The sequence below is a fragment of the Cryptomeria japonica genome, chromosome 3, assembly GCF_030272615.1.
Source record: "Cryptomeria japonica chromosome 3, Sugi_1.0, whole genome shotgun sequence".
Taxonomy (NCBI): Eukaryota; Viridiplantae; Streptophyta; class Pinopsida; order Cupressales; family Cupressaceae; genus Cryptomeria; species Cryptomeria japonica.
Window position 1 is genome coordinate 97,608,392 of NC_081407.1, and position 13,276 is coordinate 97,621,667.

Below are 13,276 nucleotides of genomic sequence, written 5' to 3' on the forward strand. Positions count from 1 at the left end.
ATATAATTTTAGTTATCCTCCTATGTAATAAATTAATAATGTAGTACTAATATATATATAATAATAAATAGTAAATTTTAAAATTAAAAAAATGGCTCTGCAATCTGGCAAACATGCGAATGACCAAGCAAGCGATGGGGGGAGAAGACACGTTGGGGTCGCCTCAACATCTGGTAGAGTTTCCCCTCTGCAGGAACAACCTTGGGAAATTGTGAAGAGTAAGCAAACCATAAGGGCAGAAAGGTGATGGGCTGCTAAGGTGGCCATAGACTCTGCATATCGATACCCCGGCAAACATCGTCCATACCAAGGCAGGAACTGGGAAATGGCTGGCAATCATCCATATGATAGGGAAGTCTCTGCACATAACCACCCATGGCATGTGGTAGTGGGAAAGAGAGAAGCTAGGGTAGAGAAGAGGGAAGCCAGGGCGATGGATCAACCAAAAATGTGGGTGATTCCCATCACCTCTCAAATTCCCAATTACACCACCAAGGCAAATAAGATACCGCTGGGCTCTCGAACAAATAATTCAGGCCCTGGATAGCCCATCCGAAAGCCACAGCAGAATACACACCCACTTACAAATAGAACTGAGGGTTGTGTTAGACCCGTGAAGGATGGAGGAAGGGCACTATCATTTCATGGCCCTAAATTCGCGAAATCAGTTCCGGTCTCGAAGCGAGGAAACTCACCATACAAGGTTGTAAGAAATGAGGATGCCCTAGCAGCAACAAATCTCGACCCAGAGCCCATCGAAATCACATACCCTGTAGAAGCAAAGGAATTAAGCAAGTATTGCAAAGGGCACAGTCTCTTTGCAAAATGGGGAGGGAACAATCAGCCACTCGAAGAAATTGTGGAATGGTGGAAAACAAAATTCCATGGCCAAGTAAGTATAACAGCCCTAGTAAACAACTTTATATACATTGAATGCCATGATAAATCTATGAAGGCCAAACTTCTGCATGAAGATTATGTTTTTTACAAAGGCATAAATTTTAACTTCATTAATTGGCAACCGAAATTTGATGCTAATAGTTTTGAATTTGAAATGGAATCAATATGGATAGAAATCCACAATGTTCCTGTAGAATTAATTCATGCTAAAATCCTTATAGAAATTAGGGATAGTCTGGGCAAATTCATAGCTGTCGAAAAAAACTGGTTGGATAGTTCAGACATAAAAATGCTAATAGAATTAAACAAAGCTAAGGGAGACCTAAAAAATATAATCTTAGAAAAAATCCATGCCATATATACTCTAAAACCGGTATGGTATAATGGACCAGTAGCAGAACATTTGGTTTTCTGCAAGAGGTCAAACCATAATTTACGGAAGCCGCAAGCAACAGTCTGGGATAAAATTGTAGCTTCAAATGATAAATTAGACATACAATTTAATGATAACAGGGGTGGCTTTATTATAAACACCGGTCAACAAATGATTGATACTACCTCAACTCCACCTCCTATCCCAGTCTTGGGTAACAATCATGATAGAACCCTAGAAACTCAGGCTCATAATAATGAAGAGCAAATCCAAGCAGAACTGAACAATATTATAGAAAACCTAATGGGGAAATAGCTAAAGAATATGTAGATGAAATACACATCGATACCCCAACAAATTTGGCAAAAAATGATAACATCCCCATTATAGAACAGGTTCAATCCCCCCCCCCCCCCCAAAAAAAAAAAAACACCCCTACTGATCGTCAACCCTAATGAGGAGGCCCAAGAAGATATAACCACAACCTACACCACTCTGGAGGATTCCTCTGTTGTGAAAGGGTTGAATGCAAATGAGGAAAGAGATTTTATTGTCAAGGAACTAATCAATATGCAGGTAACGGATAATAACAAAATAGTAGACAACAACCTAACCAATCCACAAAACAGAGGTATCCTCCGGACAGGAAGTGAGAGACCAACTCCTAATTGTGGAAAATCTATCAGCAACAAAAGAGGTAGGAAGTCTTTTTTAGACAAAAGAAAGATGGACGGGGATGCGGAGGGGCAGGCCAAAATAACAACACTATTGGGGCAAGGAAAATCTCCCCATCCCCTATAAGAGGTATAAACATACTTACTTGGAATGTTAGGGGTTTGGGAGCCCCTAATAAACAGAGATTAATTAAGAGAAGTATACTAAAATCTGCCATGGATATAGTTTTGATACAAGAAACAAAACTAAGCAAGACTGATATAAATAATTTTAGCAGAAAATTCACCCAATGGCAAATAGAAGCTATGGAATCTACAGGGGCATCGGGGGGACTAGGTATAATGTGGAGAAAAAGTACAGTTGCATTCACATGCCAAACCAAAATGCAAAATTGGATGGCTGGCAAAGTTAGAACCCTTAGTCTAAACCTTGAGTTTATAATTGTTAATGTTTACGACCCAATTCCAATAGAAAAGAAGAGATTAGTGTGGCAGGAAATTGAACACTACTTAAATATGCAGGATGAAAAACACATCATTATAGGTGATGACTTCAACACTATCTTATACTCATCAAATAAAAGCGGTGGTATAACAACCATTAAAAAATCACAAAGAGACTTCGTTAACTGGATAAACAACAATAACTTATTCGAAATTAAAATAAAGACTGGTTTCCACACATGGAATAATAGGAGAAAATATTTTTCTAACATCGTAGAAACACTCGATAGATTATTCTTTAAAGGAGATCTAACCGATTTCCATACAGAACTATAAACTACAATATTACCTTGGTTAGGCTCTGATCACTACTTGGTACGCTTAGAACTTGTGGGGGAAACAAAGCAAACGGGGTATCCCTTCAAGTTCGAAAGAATGTGGTTTACACATGAAGACTTCCTCTCCAACATACAAAAATGGTGGAAGGATAGTATCTTTATAGGATCAAAAATATATTGTTTGGTGTCTAAGCTGAAAGAGATTAAGCACGAGATAGATTAAGCATAAGATATTAGATTGGAACAAAGAGAAATTTAAAAACATATTTGAGGAAAAGTCAAGAATTGAGAATGAACTGGAGACAATAAACACTGATGTGATGCAAAACGGGATGACCTCTGAGACATATGAAGCTAAGAAAAGGCTCCTATGTGAATATGAAGGCATTCATGCCAGAGAAGAGATATACTGGAAACAGAAATCTCGAGAATCATGGTTAGAAGATGGGGATCCAAACCAAATTCTTTCACAACAGTGTTAAAATTAAAAGAGAAGCAAACAAAATCACCCAAATCACCAATGACAGTGATCAAATCATAATGGATCAAGATCTGATTGCAAAAGATGCAATTGTGTATTTTGAAAATATCCTTAATAACTGAGAACACTCAGATCTCCCTAACAATAGAATCTTAACAAATAACATACCCAAACTAATAACAGAGGATGACAATAAAATTTTAAACTCCAAAATCACTCACGAAGAAGTTAAAATAGCTCTGGCACAATTTCACGGAGACAAATCCCTTGGTTCGGATGGCTTCCTTGCTAGTTTCTTTCAAAAATGTTCCCACATCTTAGGGGACGAGGTAACTAATGCCTTGGAATCTGCCCACAATCCAGGGAGATTCCTAAAAGAAATTAATAACACCTTTTTGGCCTTAATCCCAAAGAAAGAGAACCCCTCAAAATGGGATGAGTTCCGACCCATTTCTCTATGCAACATGATCTACAAGCTACTAGTTAAAGTCATGGCTAATAGATTAAAAAAATTACTGCCTATCATAATATCATAAGAACAAATAGGCTTTGTACCCAATAGATCAATTTTAGACGGGATTATTATTGTCCAAGAAGCCATACACTCCTGCCAGAACCAGGGGCAGCCTAATATGCTGCTAAAATTAGACATTAAAAAGGCTTATGACAAAGTGGACCGGTACTTCCTATGCAGCTGCATGAAGGCCTTTGGCTTTAACAAACAATGGATAAATTGGATTTACTTATGTATATCAAACCCTAGGTTCTCTATCTTACTAAACAGGAAATCGGAAGGCTTCTTTGAAGCCTCCAGAGGACTCAAACAAGGGGATCCTTTATCCCCATTCTTATTTATGATAATGTCTGAAGCCCTTGGTAGGAGTATGGAGGCATCACAGAGGTCCAACAAACTATCGGGAATTCAGATCACGAGTGGAGTAGACCCATGCACCCATCAATAGTTTGCGGATGACATAATAATTTTGGGAAAAGGATAGCTAAAGGAAGCTAAGGAAATTAAAAACATATTACAATCTTATGGGTTGGCCTCAGGAGAGATGGTAAACAAAGAGAAATCATAAATATTCTTCTTTAAAACGTAACCACAGGAGGAATACAGGATAGCTTTGTATCTAGGATACAAAATAGGACATCTACCACTAACATATTTAGGGATGCCCCTAGACAAAGGCAGCAGAACGAATAAACTTTGGGACCCCCTGATTGAAAAAGTGAGAAAGAAGCTGTCATCCTGGAAATCCTTATGGCTGACAGGGGCAGGAAGACTAACCCTCATAAAAATAGTATTAACAGCAATGCCTATCTACCTTCTATCTTGTATACCACTCCCAAAGGGACATATAAAAAACTAACTCAAATAATGAGAGATTTCTACTGGAATGGTGTAGAAGATAAAAACAAAATGAAACTAATATCATGAAAAAAGATATGTCATGAAAAGAGAGATGGAGGCACGGGAATAAGAAAATTACTATGGCAAAATATGGCTTCAGGGGCAAAATTGGCATGGAGAATATACACATCCTCAGAAGCAAAATGGACCAAAATCCTTAGGAGCAAATACATGTCACAAAATCAGAGAGAGGCAGTATTTAGGGAAACAAATCCTCCCAAGGGATCTAGAATCTAGAACTTTATAAGAGAAAGTCGATCACTCATAGTGAACCACCTATCCTGAGATATTCATGATGGCAAAACAACCTTGTTCTAGGAGGATTCCTGGGGTGGCTACCCCTCGATTGACGGTCTAATGAACACAACTGACATTAAAAACCAAATGAAATCTTTAAGGGGGAACCATGTAAAGGATTATATGACACTGGCACCCGAATCGACAATGGGATGGACATGGAAGAACATGTCCCCATTCTTAGTGGACAACAAAGACCAAGAATTGCTGAAAATTCTAGAGGGCAAAATAATAATACTCAAACCTAGGTCGGATGAGCTTATATGGTCAAAATAAAAGAATGAACAATACAACTACAAAGATGGCTTTAGAACCATATATGATGAGGCAAACATTATCAAAGACTACACTCCTCACACAATTTGTTGGGACAAATTTGGACTCCCAAAAGTTGGCTTCTTTGCTTGGGCGGCATTTTAGGAGAAAGTACTTACTGCAGAACAATTTAAACTTAGAGATTTTGAAGGGCCCTCAATTTGTGTCTTATGCAAGAAAGATGAGGAAACAAATGACCACATATTCACAACCTGTAGCTACACACAAAGATGTTGGTATTGGTTGATGGCACAATTAGGCTGGTCAGGTGCCATCATCCCTCACCTAAAGGATTGGCTCAGAAATTGGCCATTAATCAAAAGGAATAGCATCTTCCATAATCTATGGATATGCAGTCCAGCAATAGTAATCTGGGAGGTTTGGAAGGAGAGAAATGGGAGAATCTTTCAAGAAAAAGAAATGAAGGCAGAAATCCTGATAGCAAAAATAGAAGCCTCCATCACATAAACCTCCAATAATAGGAATATGATCATTCCACAACATGATAAGACATTTACAGAGTGGGATAACTATATCAGAAATTAGTGGAAGGGGATCAAAATTCCCCCTTTCTTTGGGAAAGGGAACAAAGATAAATCTGAGGATAGAAAAGCATGCAAATGGGTGCCCCAGTTTGGATGGTGCAAACTCAATTTTGATATAGCATCCAGAGGAAATCCAGGGGAGGCAGGGGTGGGATGTATAATTCACTCACATGAAGGGATATGTATTGGATCGAGCTCCCAATATCTTGGACATGGCACAAACAATAAGGCAGAACTATTGAGCCTAATAGAAGGTTTAAACTTATGCGAACAATTGAAAATATCCAAATTAGAAATAGAAGGGGATTCAACTATTATTGTTAATGCAATAAGGACTAGGACAATGCCAAATTGGAAGCTCAAAAGCTTATTGGATAGAGCTCTATCGCTATTAGGAAGCTTCTCAGATTACACGATCAATCACATCTACAGGGAAGCAAACACATTGGCCGATAAGTTAGCCAATTTAGGGGCAGATGGAATAAACAAAACTACATCATCAACACACAAGCAGTCAGAAATGGATACTCATACACAAACAGAAATTAAGACAGAATCCTAGTAACAGTATATTCACAACACATTTACATGTAGAATGGAAGGTATATATAGGTTAATGCGCAAATAAAGATATACATGTATGTATACAGGTGTATTTATATAATTATATGTGTACATGTGCATATATATGAGAAGAGGCATATATGGATGCACATATGCATATATAACTATATATACAGGTATATACGGACATAGATATAGTTATAAGCGCATGCAATCACATATATACCCATCAATAGTATCCTGAGAGCAGAGACTACTCCCTTCTATAGGCACAAACGAACATAAACTAGGTATAGTGGCAGGCACTTAGGATTTAATGCAGACAAGAATATGTCAAAATGGCATACAACTCATACACGGATAGAAACATATTCACACTCACATAGAGATATACATAAAAATCTAAAGATATAGACATATATATACTCAGAGGCAAAAGATGCAAAACATGACTTGAATCCTTAGCAAAATGAAGACACTAGAATATAAAACAAATAAAAAATAAATGATAGAGGAATCAACAATCTCAAAACCAATACAACATGACAAAACTGAGATGGCACCTTCGCAGATTTGACAAATACACACATGCTCATCTGCAATACATATAGCAGGATAAAATATATACTTACATGCATATATATGCACATATATACAGATATACAAGTATGGATATAGATATATATATGCATACGCATATATATATGTATATGCATATATGTATATTTGTAGATATATGCATATGAGTGCATATACGTATACATAACCACATAAATATAAATGCATAAATACATATACATACATGCATACTCGAGCATGGATAAAAATTGAAACGAACAAATATATACCTACATAGGAATATAGATATATTTGCCCACACACACACACACACACACACACATGTATAGTATATAAAAATGATGAAACACAACCACAAATCATCATGAAAATATTGCTCGATTGTTTGAGCAATCATGCACTAACAAAGCTAGGGAGTAAGGCAAATCAATAATCATCACTCCCGCAGTCATACAATAGGACATTTTGGGGGAAGGGAATATGTCAGAATTATCAGCAAGCAATCATACAACATAGTGAAAGACAGATAGGTAAACTTCATGTGACTAGCCTAGCACAATCGGGGTCACAATTTGTAATACCGACTCTATCGGTTGCCATAACTAGTATATCTCTGCATAGGTGTACACCACTTGGCTCTACCTAAAAATGGATTCTGGTATTTGTCTCTGCCCTGAGAAGCGTGAAATGTCCTTCATAGGAGAAATTTCTAACAAGAGATGGTCGGTTATCCTGAAAATGGAGGATGATTTGGTTATACATGCGACCAAAAGGATTCTAGGTGATGAGATATTCCTTTTAGAACATAGGAAAAGAGTTAACAGTAACAACCTAGCAGGGTTTGCAGTGATTTTACTTATAATAGAAGAAGGAAAAGCAGTAACAGTCACATTATGCAAGTTAATTTTCAAAGAAGAATACTTGGGTAACCTAGAAATGGCAATAAAATGTGTGGATGACAATCTACAAACACCTTACTCGGAAGATTACTCCAAAGTGGCGAAAGCCATTGATAAGGGGGAGGTACTTAATGTAGAATTCAAAAGGCCTATGCACAGTAACAAGGACCAAAGACTTTGTAGCCAAAGACAAACAAAGATTGTAAGAAGCATTGCATTCCTTAAGCAATGACTTGGAGTGGTCAAAGAACCGAAAGGGGAATGGTGGGTGAGTTATATGGTAGAAGAAGGATGGACACCATTCCAGGATGATGACCCCACCGAATCACAGGCCTTTGGTATGGAAGCTACAGATGACAGGGAAGAATATTAAGCTCCAGTTACATAGTTTTTTGCTATTACTATTATAATAAATCTTATACATAGAGAGATAGGATCTGCAGTTAGCCCATGGTACATAGTGAATTTTTTTTAATTTTTTTTTCTTTGATATAATATGCATAGCGAAGGGTAAGATACTCATTGTATGACAATATCAAAATATAGTTAAAACAATACTTAAATAAGACATAAATCTTGATTATCACAGTAAGAATCTAAAGTGCAAGCTAGAGAGGTTGTGGTAGTATCAATCCTTTGCTGACCAATGCTTTCACTTCTGATAATTATTGTATACTGGGTAATCTTTCAAAGCAGGACAAACAATTTCTGATGTTGACCTATTTTGAAAGAAACCTAGTCTAGAATAACGGAAGGGGAGAGTATACAGAAATAGTATTGGCTTTATTCTTCTCTTGACACTAACAGTTAACATAGTGGTTTTGCAGAAGAAGGTTTCGAAAATCTGTTTTGCAGGAGAAGGTTTTAAAAATTTGTTTTGCAGGATTAACAGAAGGTGACTAATATGGCAACAGGGAACTTGGAAAGTTGGACATAAATACACTATCCCATGTAAATCAAAGATTCTCCATATGAAGGGCTTTTTGGTAAGCCAGAATGTAGAACATATAAAAGGTCAAATGTAATTTAAATGTTATTAGTTTGACTGGACCGATGGTCCTGGGCAAGGCCGAAGGTTTTCTCCTCTCCGCTCTTTCCTACTGATGCCCGTACTGAGCAGAGATTGTAACATTCTTTATCAATAAAATACGGCTTAGGCCTTTTCTCGAATATATATATATATATATATATATATATATATATATATATATATAATAAACATATAAAAATTTATACAATAATATTATTAGATATGAATAATATAATAATTAAAATACAATATTATAAGAATCCTAATGTTTGTTTATATGATTGGTGTTAGGTTAGGCTTAGGTTAAATATGTTAAAGTTCATTTAGAGATATTCATATAAACAAACATTAGGATTCTTATAATATTGTATTTTAATTATTATATTATTCATATCTAATAATATTATTGTATAAATTTTTATATATTATTATACATACAACATAATAATAAACATATAAAAATTTATACAATAATATTATTAGATATGAATAATATAATAATTAAAATACAATATTATAAGAATCCTAATGTTTGTTTATATGAATATCTCTAAATGAACTTTAACATAACTCTAATTTAACCATAATTCAAACTTAATTTTTGAATTGTATTTAGTTTATCATGTATGTATTTATTAGTATATAATTAGCATATATTAATCATATAATAAAAGAATCCTAATGTTTATTTATAAAAGATAAATTTCGTAATAAAATAAAATAAAAATAAATAATAAAAATAATATAATATCTAGAATAACAATTATTATTTATTGCAAGTTAATATTACATCAATTATAAGTGGAATAAAATTAGATAATATTATATTATATCTTATATTATTTCTCACACAATCTCATTTCTCAAAATCAAAATTAAAATCAAATTATAATTTACGTATAACTTTAACCTACAATGCATATATTTCTAAGTTTCACTTATAATTCAATGACTATTTCTATTTTTTAAATCTTATATATTTATCTTATTACATCTATTACTCTATTAAAACGACAAGTACTAGCCACTAGATGGCACTTGTTTTTATTTAATTTTAATTTAAGGATTTCTAAAGAGAGAGATCCATACCTTTTATAACCAAATTAATATTTAAAGCTATACAAAGAATTGCCGAGTAGTAGTGTCGTTCAACTTCATAACTCATTAAATTATTGTTCTGATCTTTTAATCCAAAACATTGTAAAAAAGTTTGGAACAAATGTGTACATAAAGTTATTTACTTTTGTGTATTTTAAGTGTAATTATATTATACAGTGTTTTATGTGATTTGGTTATTAATTTTATTTTATTTTTGAATTATACATACATACATACATACATACATACATACATATATATATATATATATATATATATATATATATAGAGAGAGAGAGAGAGAGAGAGAGAGAGAGAGAGAGAGTCTCAACTAATAGCACACTCTTTTTTTTCATTTTTGTCCTTTGCAAGAAGTTGAGTGGCACAAATAAGAGAAATATAAAAAGTCAAACACAAGAACTTGTCAAAGTTCAACCATCCAAGAGTCATTTTATCACAAGGCAAGGAAGAGGCTAAAGACAAGTACTAGAGTTGTGACCAACCATAGGCAAACCAATCCATGGCTTGTATTCCCATCCCTAAATATTATAATTTTGTTCATATTGGTGCTCATGAAGAGGTAAGAGACCCCTCACAAGTAGGTGATGAGAATCAAGAGATCGTACCTAGATCATAACCACGTTTATCTAAGAATAACTATAGATGTATCACTTCAAGTACAATTTTCTCAACTTGCACCTGAACATTGGAACGAATCATAGCTTTAGTATAAAGAAAGAAATAGATAGTGATTAGGTCATCATAATTATTAAAATCCCAATCATTTTAATTCATCAATCTGGCAATGCCTATAGTGATTTGTGGTAAGGAGAAATTGGGTGGTTCTCAATTGTTTCTTGATGTTTAGTCAACAAGGATAGTTATATGTCTATCTAAACTGTGGGTTGTTCTACAATCTATTGATATTGAATTATAAATCATATACTACTCTTGTAAAAATTAAATTTTACTCTACCACACCATTATAAAAAAAAACTACATTTAATTGAATGACCATGCTAACACACTTGTGAGAATTGAAATGGAATTGAAATGAAATAGCAAATTTACCGCACACTTGTAGAAATAAAATATTAATCTAAGCACACACCTATCTATCATGCATGGAATCATAAACTTAGTTAATTAGATTCCATTACAGGAAATGAACAAATGAAATCGATTTTCAATTTTTTGATGAATATGAGAGGGTTTGCGAAGTTAACATAAAAAATGGTCAATGCTATGATATTAATTACATAAGATTAATATTGAGAACTACTTCTAACAGAGTATCAAGAATGCAATATTAATAACTAAATGCAATAAATTGAGATAATGACATAATAGTTTAAAGAAAGACTAACTACAAATCACTTCCATCCAAACAAGTGGGCTCGACTCTCCTTTAGGAGGGATCTAGAGCTCTAACAACTTGGAAGAACTTTCTCATTTATTATCATTCATTGGACCCCCAAAATAGGGGTGAATTACCGAGAGGAAGGATTTCCTTCTTTTTTCTTCGAACCATTTATAGAAACTAACTAGAACAAGAAGGCAATAAACCTATTATATATTCATGTTTTTTTTGCAAGGCAATGATCAAGGAAATAGATTTCCAAAACATTAGTTGACAAAGACAAGAGTCTAATCTAGAGAGTGATACAATAGAACTTCATTCATTTAGATTAGGAGGATCTTGTTGAAACACGAGACAAGGTGTATCTTTGTTGCAACAAGTGACAAGTGGAACTTAGAGTTTCTTTCAATGGTTCAAGTATTGTTCTTGATCTAACTGGGATTTTCTTCCTCCAAGCAATAATCATTGCTTGGCAAATTAAGAGTTGGTTTGGTTAGGGTGACATGGAATTTGAATATTGAGGCCTTTATTGCAAATGAAGAGAATTTGGGTAGGGGATTGTAACCCAATCTAGAGTTTATTTTTTAACTCTAGAGTTAACTACAGTCTCTTGACTCCAAAGAGGGTTAAGAACTTTGATCATGAATCATGTAATAGTTAGCAAAAAAAATATGAGCATTCATGTAAGAAAAGAGGAACATTAATCATTCAAGCAATATGTCATACAAACGTAAAAAAATGTAATTACATGATCTATTTAGTCCTTACATTGGATAAAAGATTTTTATCAAAGCACTAAATATGCCAAGTGTCCTGGAACATGGATAAAATATGTCTTAAATAAGCAATTAAAATAGCATAACTCTAGACCCATTAGATATCAACATAACAACCAATGAGAATAGTAAAAATCTTGTTTTTCTAAATGCTACAAAGAATCCTCACCCTAAAAATACACCAAATATGAGTAAATCTAGCAAGAATTCTAGGCCAATCCATATGCCATGAGAAAATTACAAACTCAAAAGGTTGAACAAAAATTAATGAATCATATTCTAGACTCCCTAAGCTCTAAAACAAAACTAAAAAAAAGTGTTTGAAACTCTCATGTTGTCCACAAAATGCTCAACGAGATTCGACAAATCCTAAATGAGACAATTTGATTTCAAGGGGGAGACCCTAAAATAGAAAGCACCGAGAATTTATGGGGCAAAATTTGGTGTCAACATTACAAACCAACTACTTTGAAATTTATGGGGCTAAGTGCTTGAAGAGGACTAGTAAATCTGCCTATGATTAAACCTACAAACTATAGGAAGATCAAGAGAAAGATAAGCTTATCCCTTGCAAGATCTAGAATTATGAGATGGTAATGTTGAATCAAGACCTTTCAAGCTTCATCACCTTCAAGGGCTTTGATAACCCATTCAGCACATGGGACTAAACATTAGTGTTATAATTAAAGCAATCTCAAACCTATATTACAAAGAAGACAATAGTATTGTGTGATAAAAAATGTGTGTGTGAATACAAAGGGCTAAAAAGGCAAGCTAAATAACCAAGCAGACACAAGACATCATACACCTCAAGATCAAAATGATAAAATCAAAACAAGCATAAAATGATAACATAAATGCAAACCAAAATGCTCAGCTCGATTTGATTATTCCTCGATTTTATGTGCACTCAATGATGTCTTTGGATCTCGATATTGCTCCATGATGCTAATGCAAAATGATAATGGATAACGGTTGATGAAAAAATGAAGTGTGAGTTGAGTGATAATTTCAGTAGAGTAACGATGCGATTGTATGAAAGTGGATCAAATGCATAAGAATGGGAGAGATTAAATAGGAATGGGAAGAAGGATGAGAGGGATTAAGAATGAAACACTTGTCCTCAAGGAGGACAAGTGGCATTCCAAAGGGTGTCAAGTGGAAGGAGATTCCACACTTGTCCTCAAAG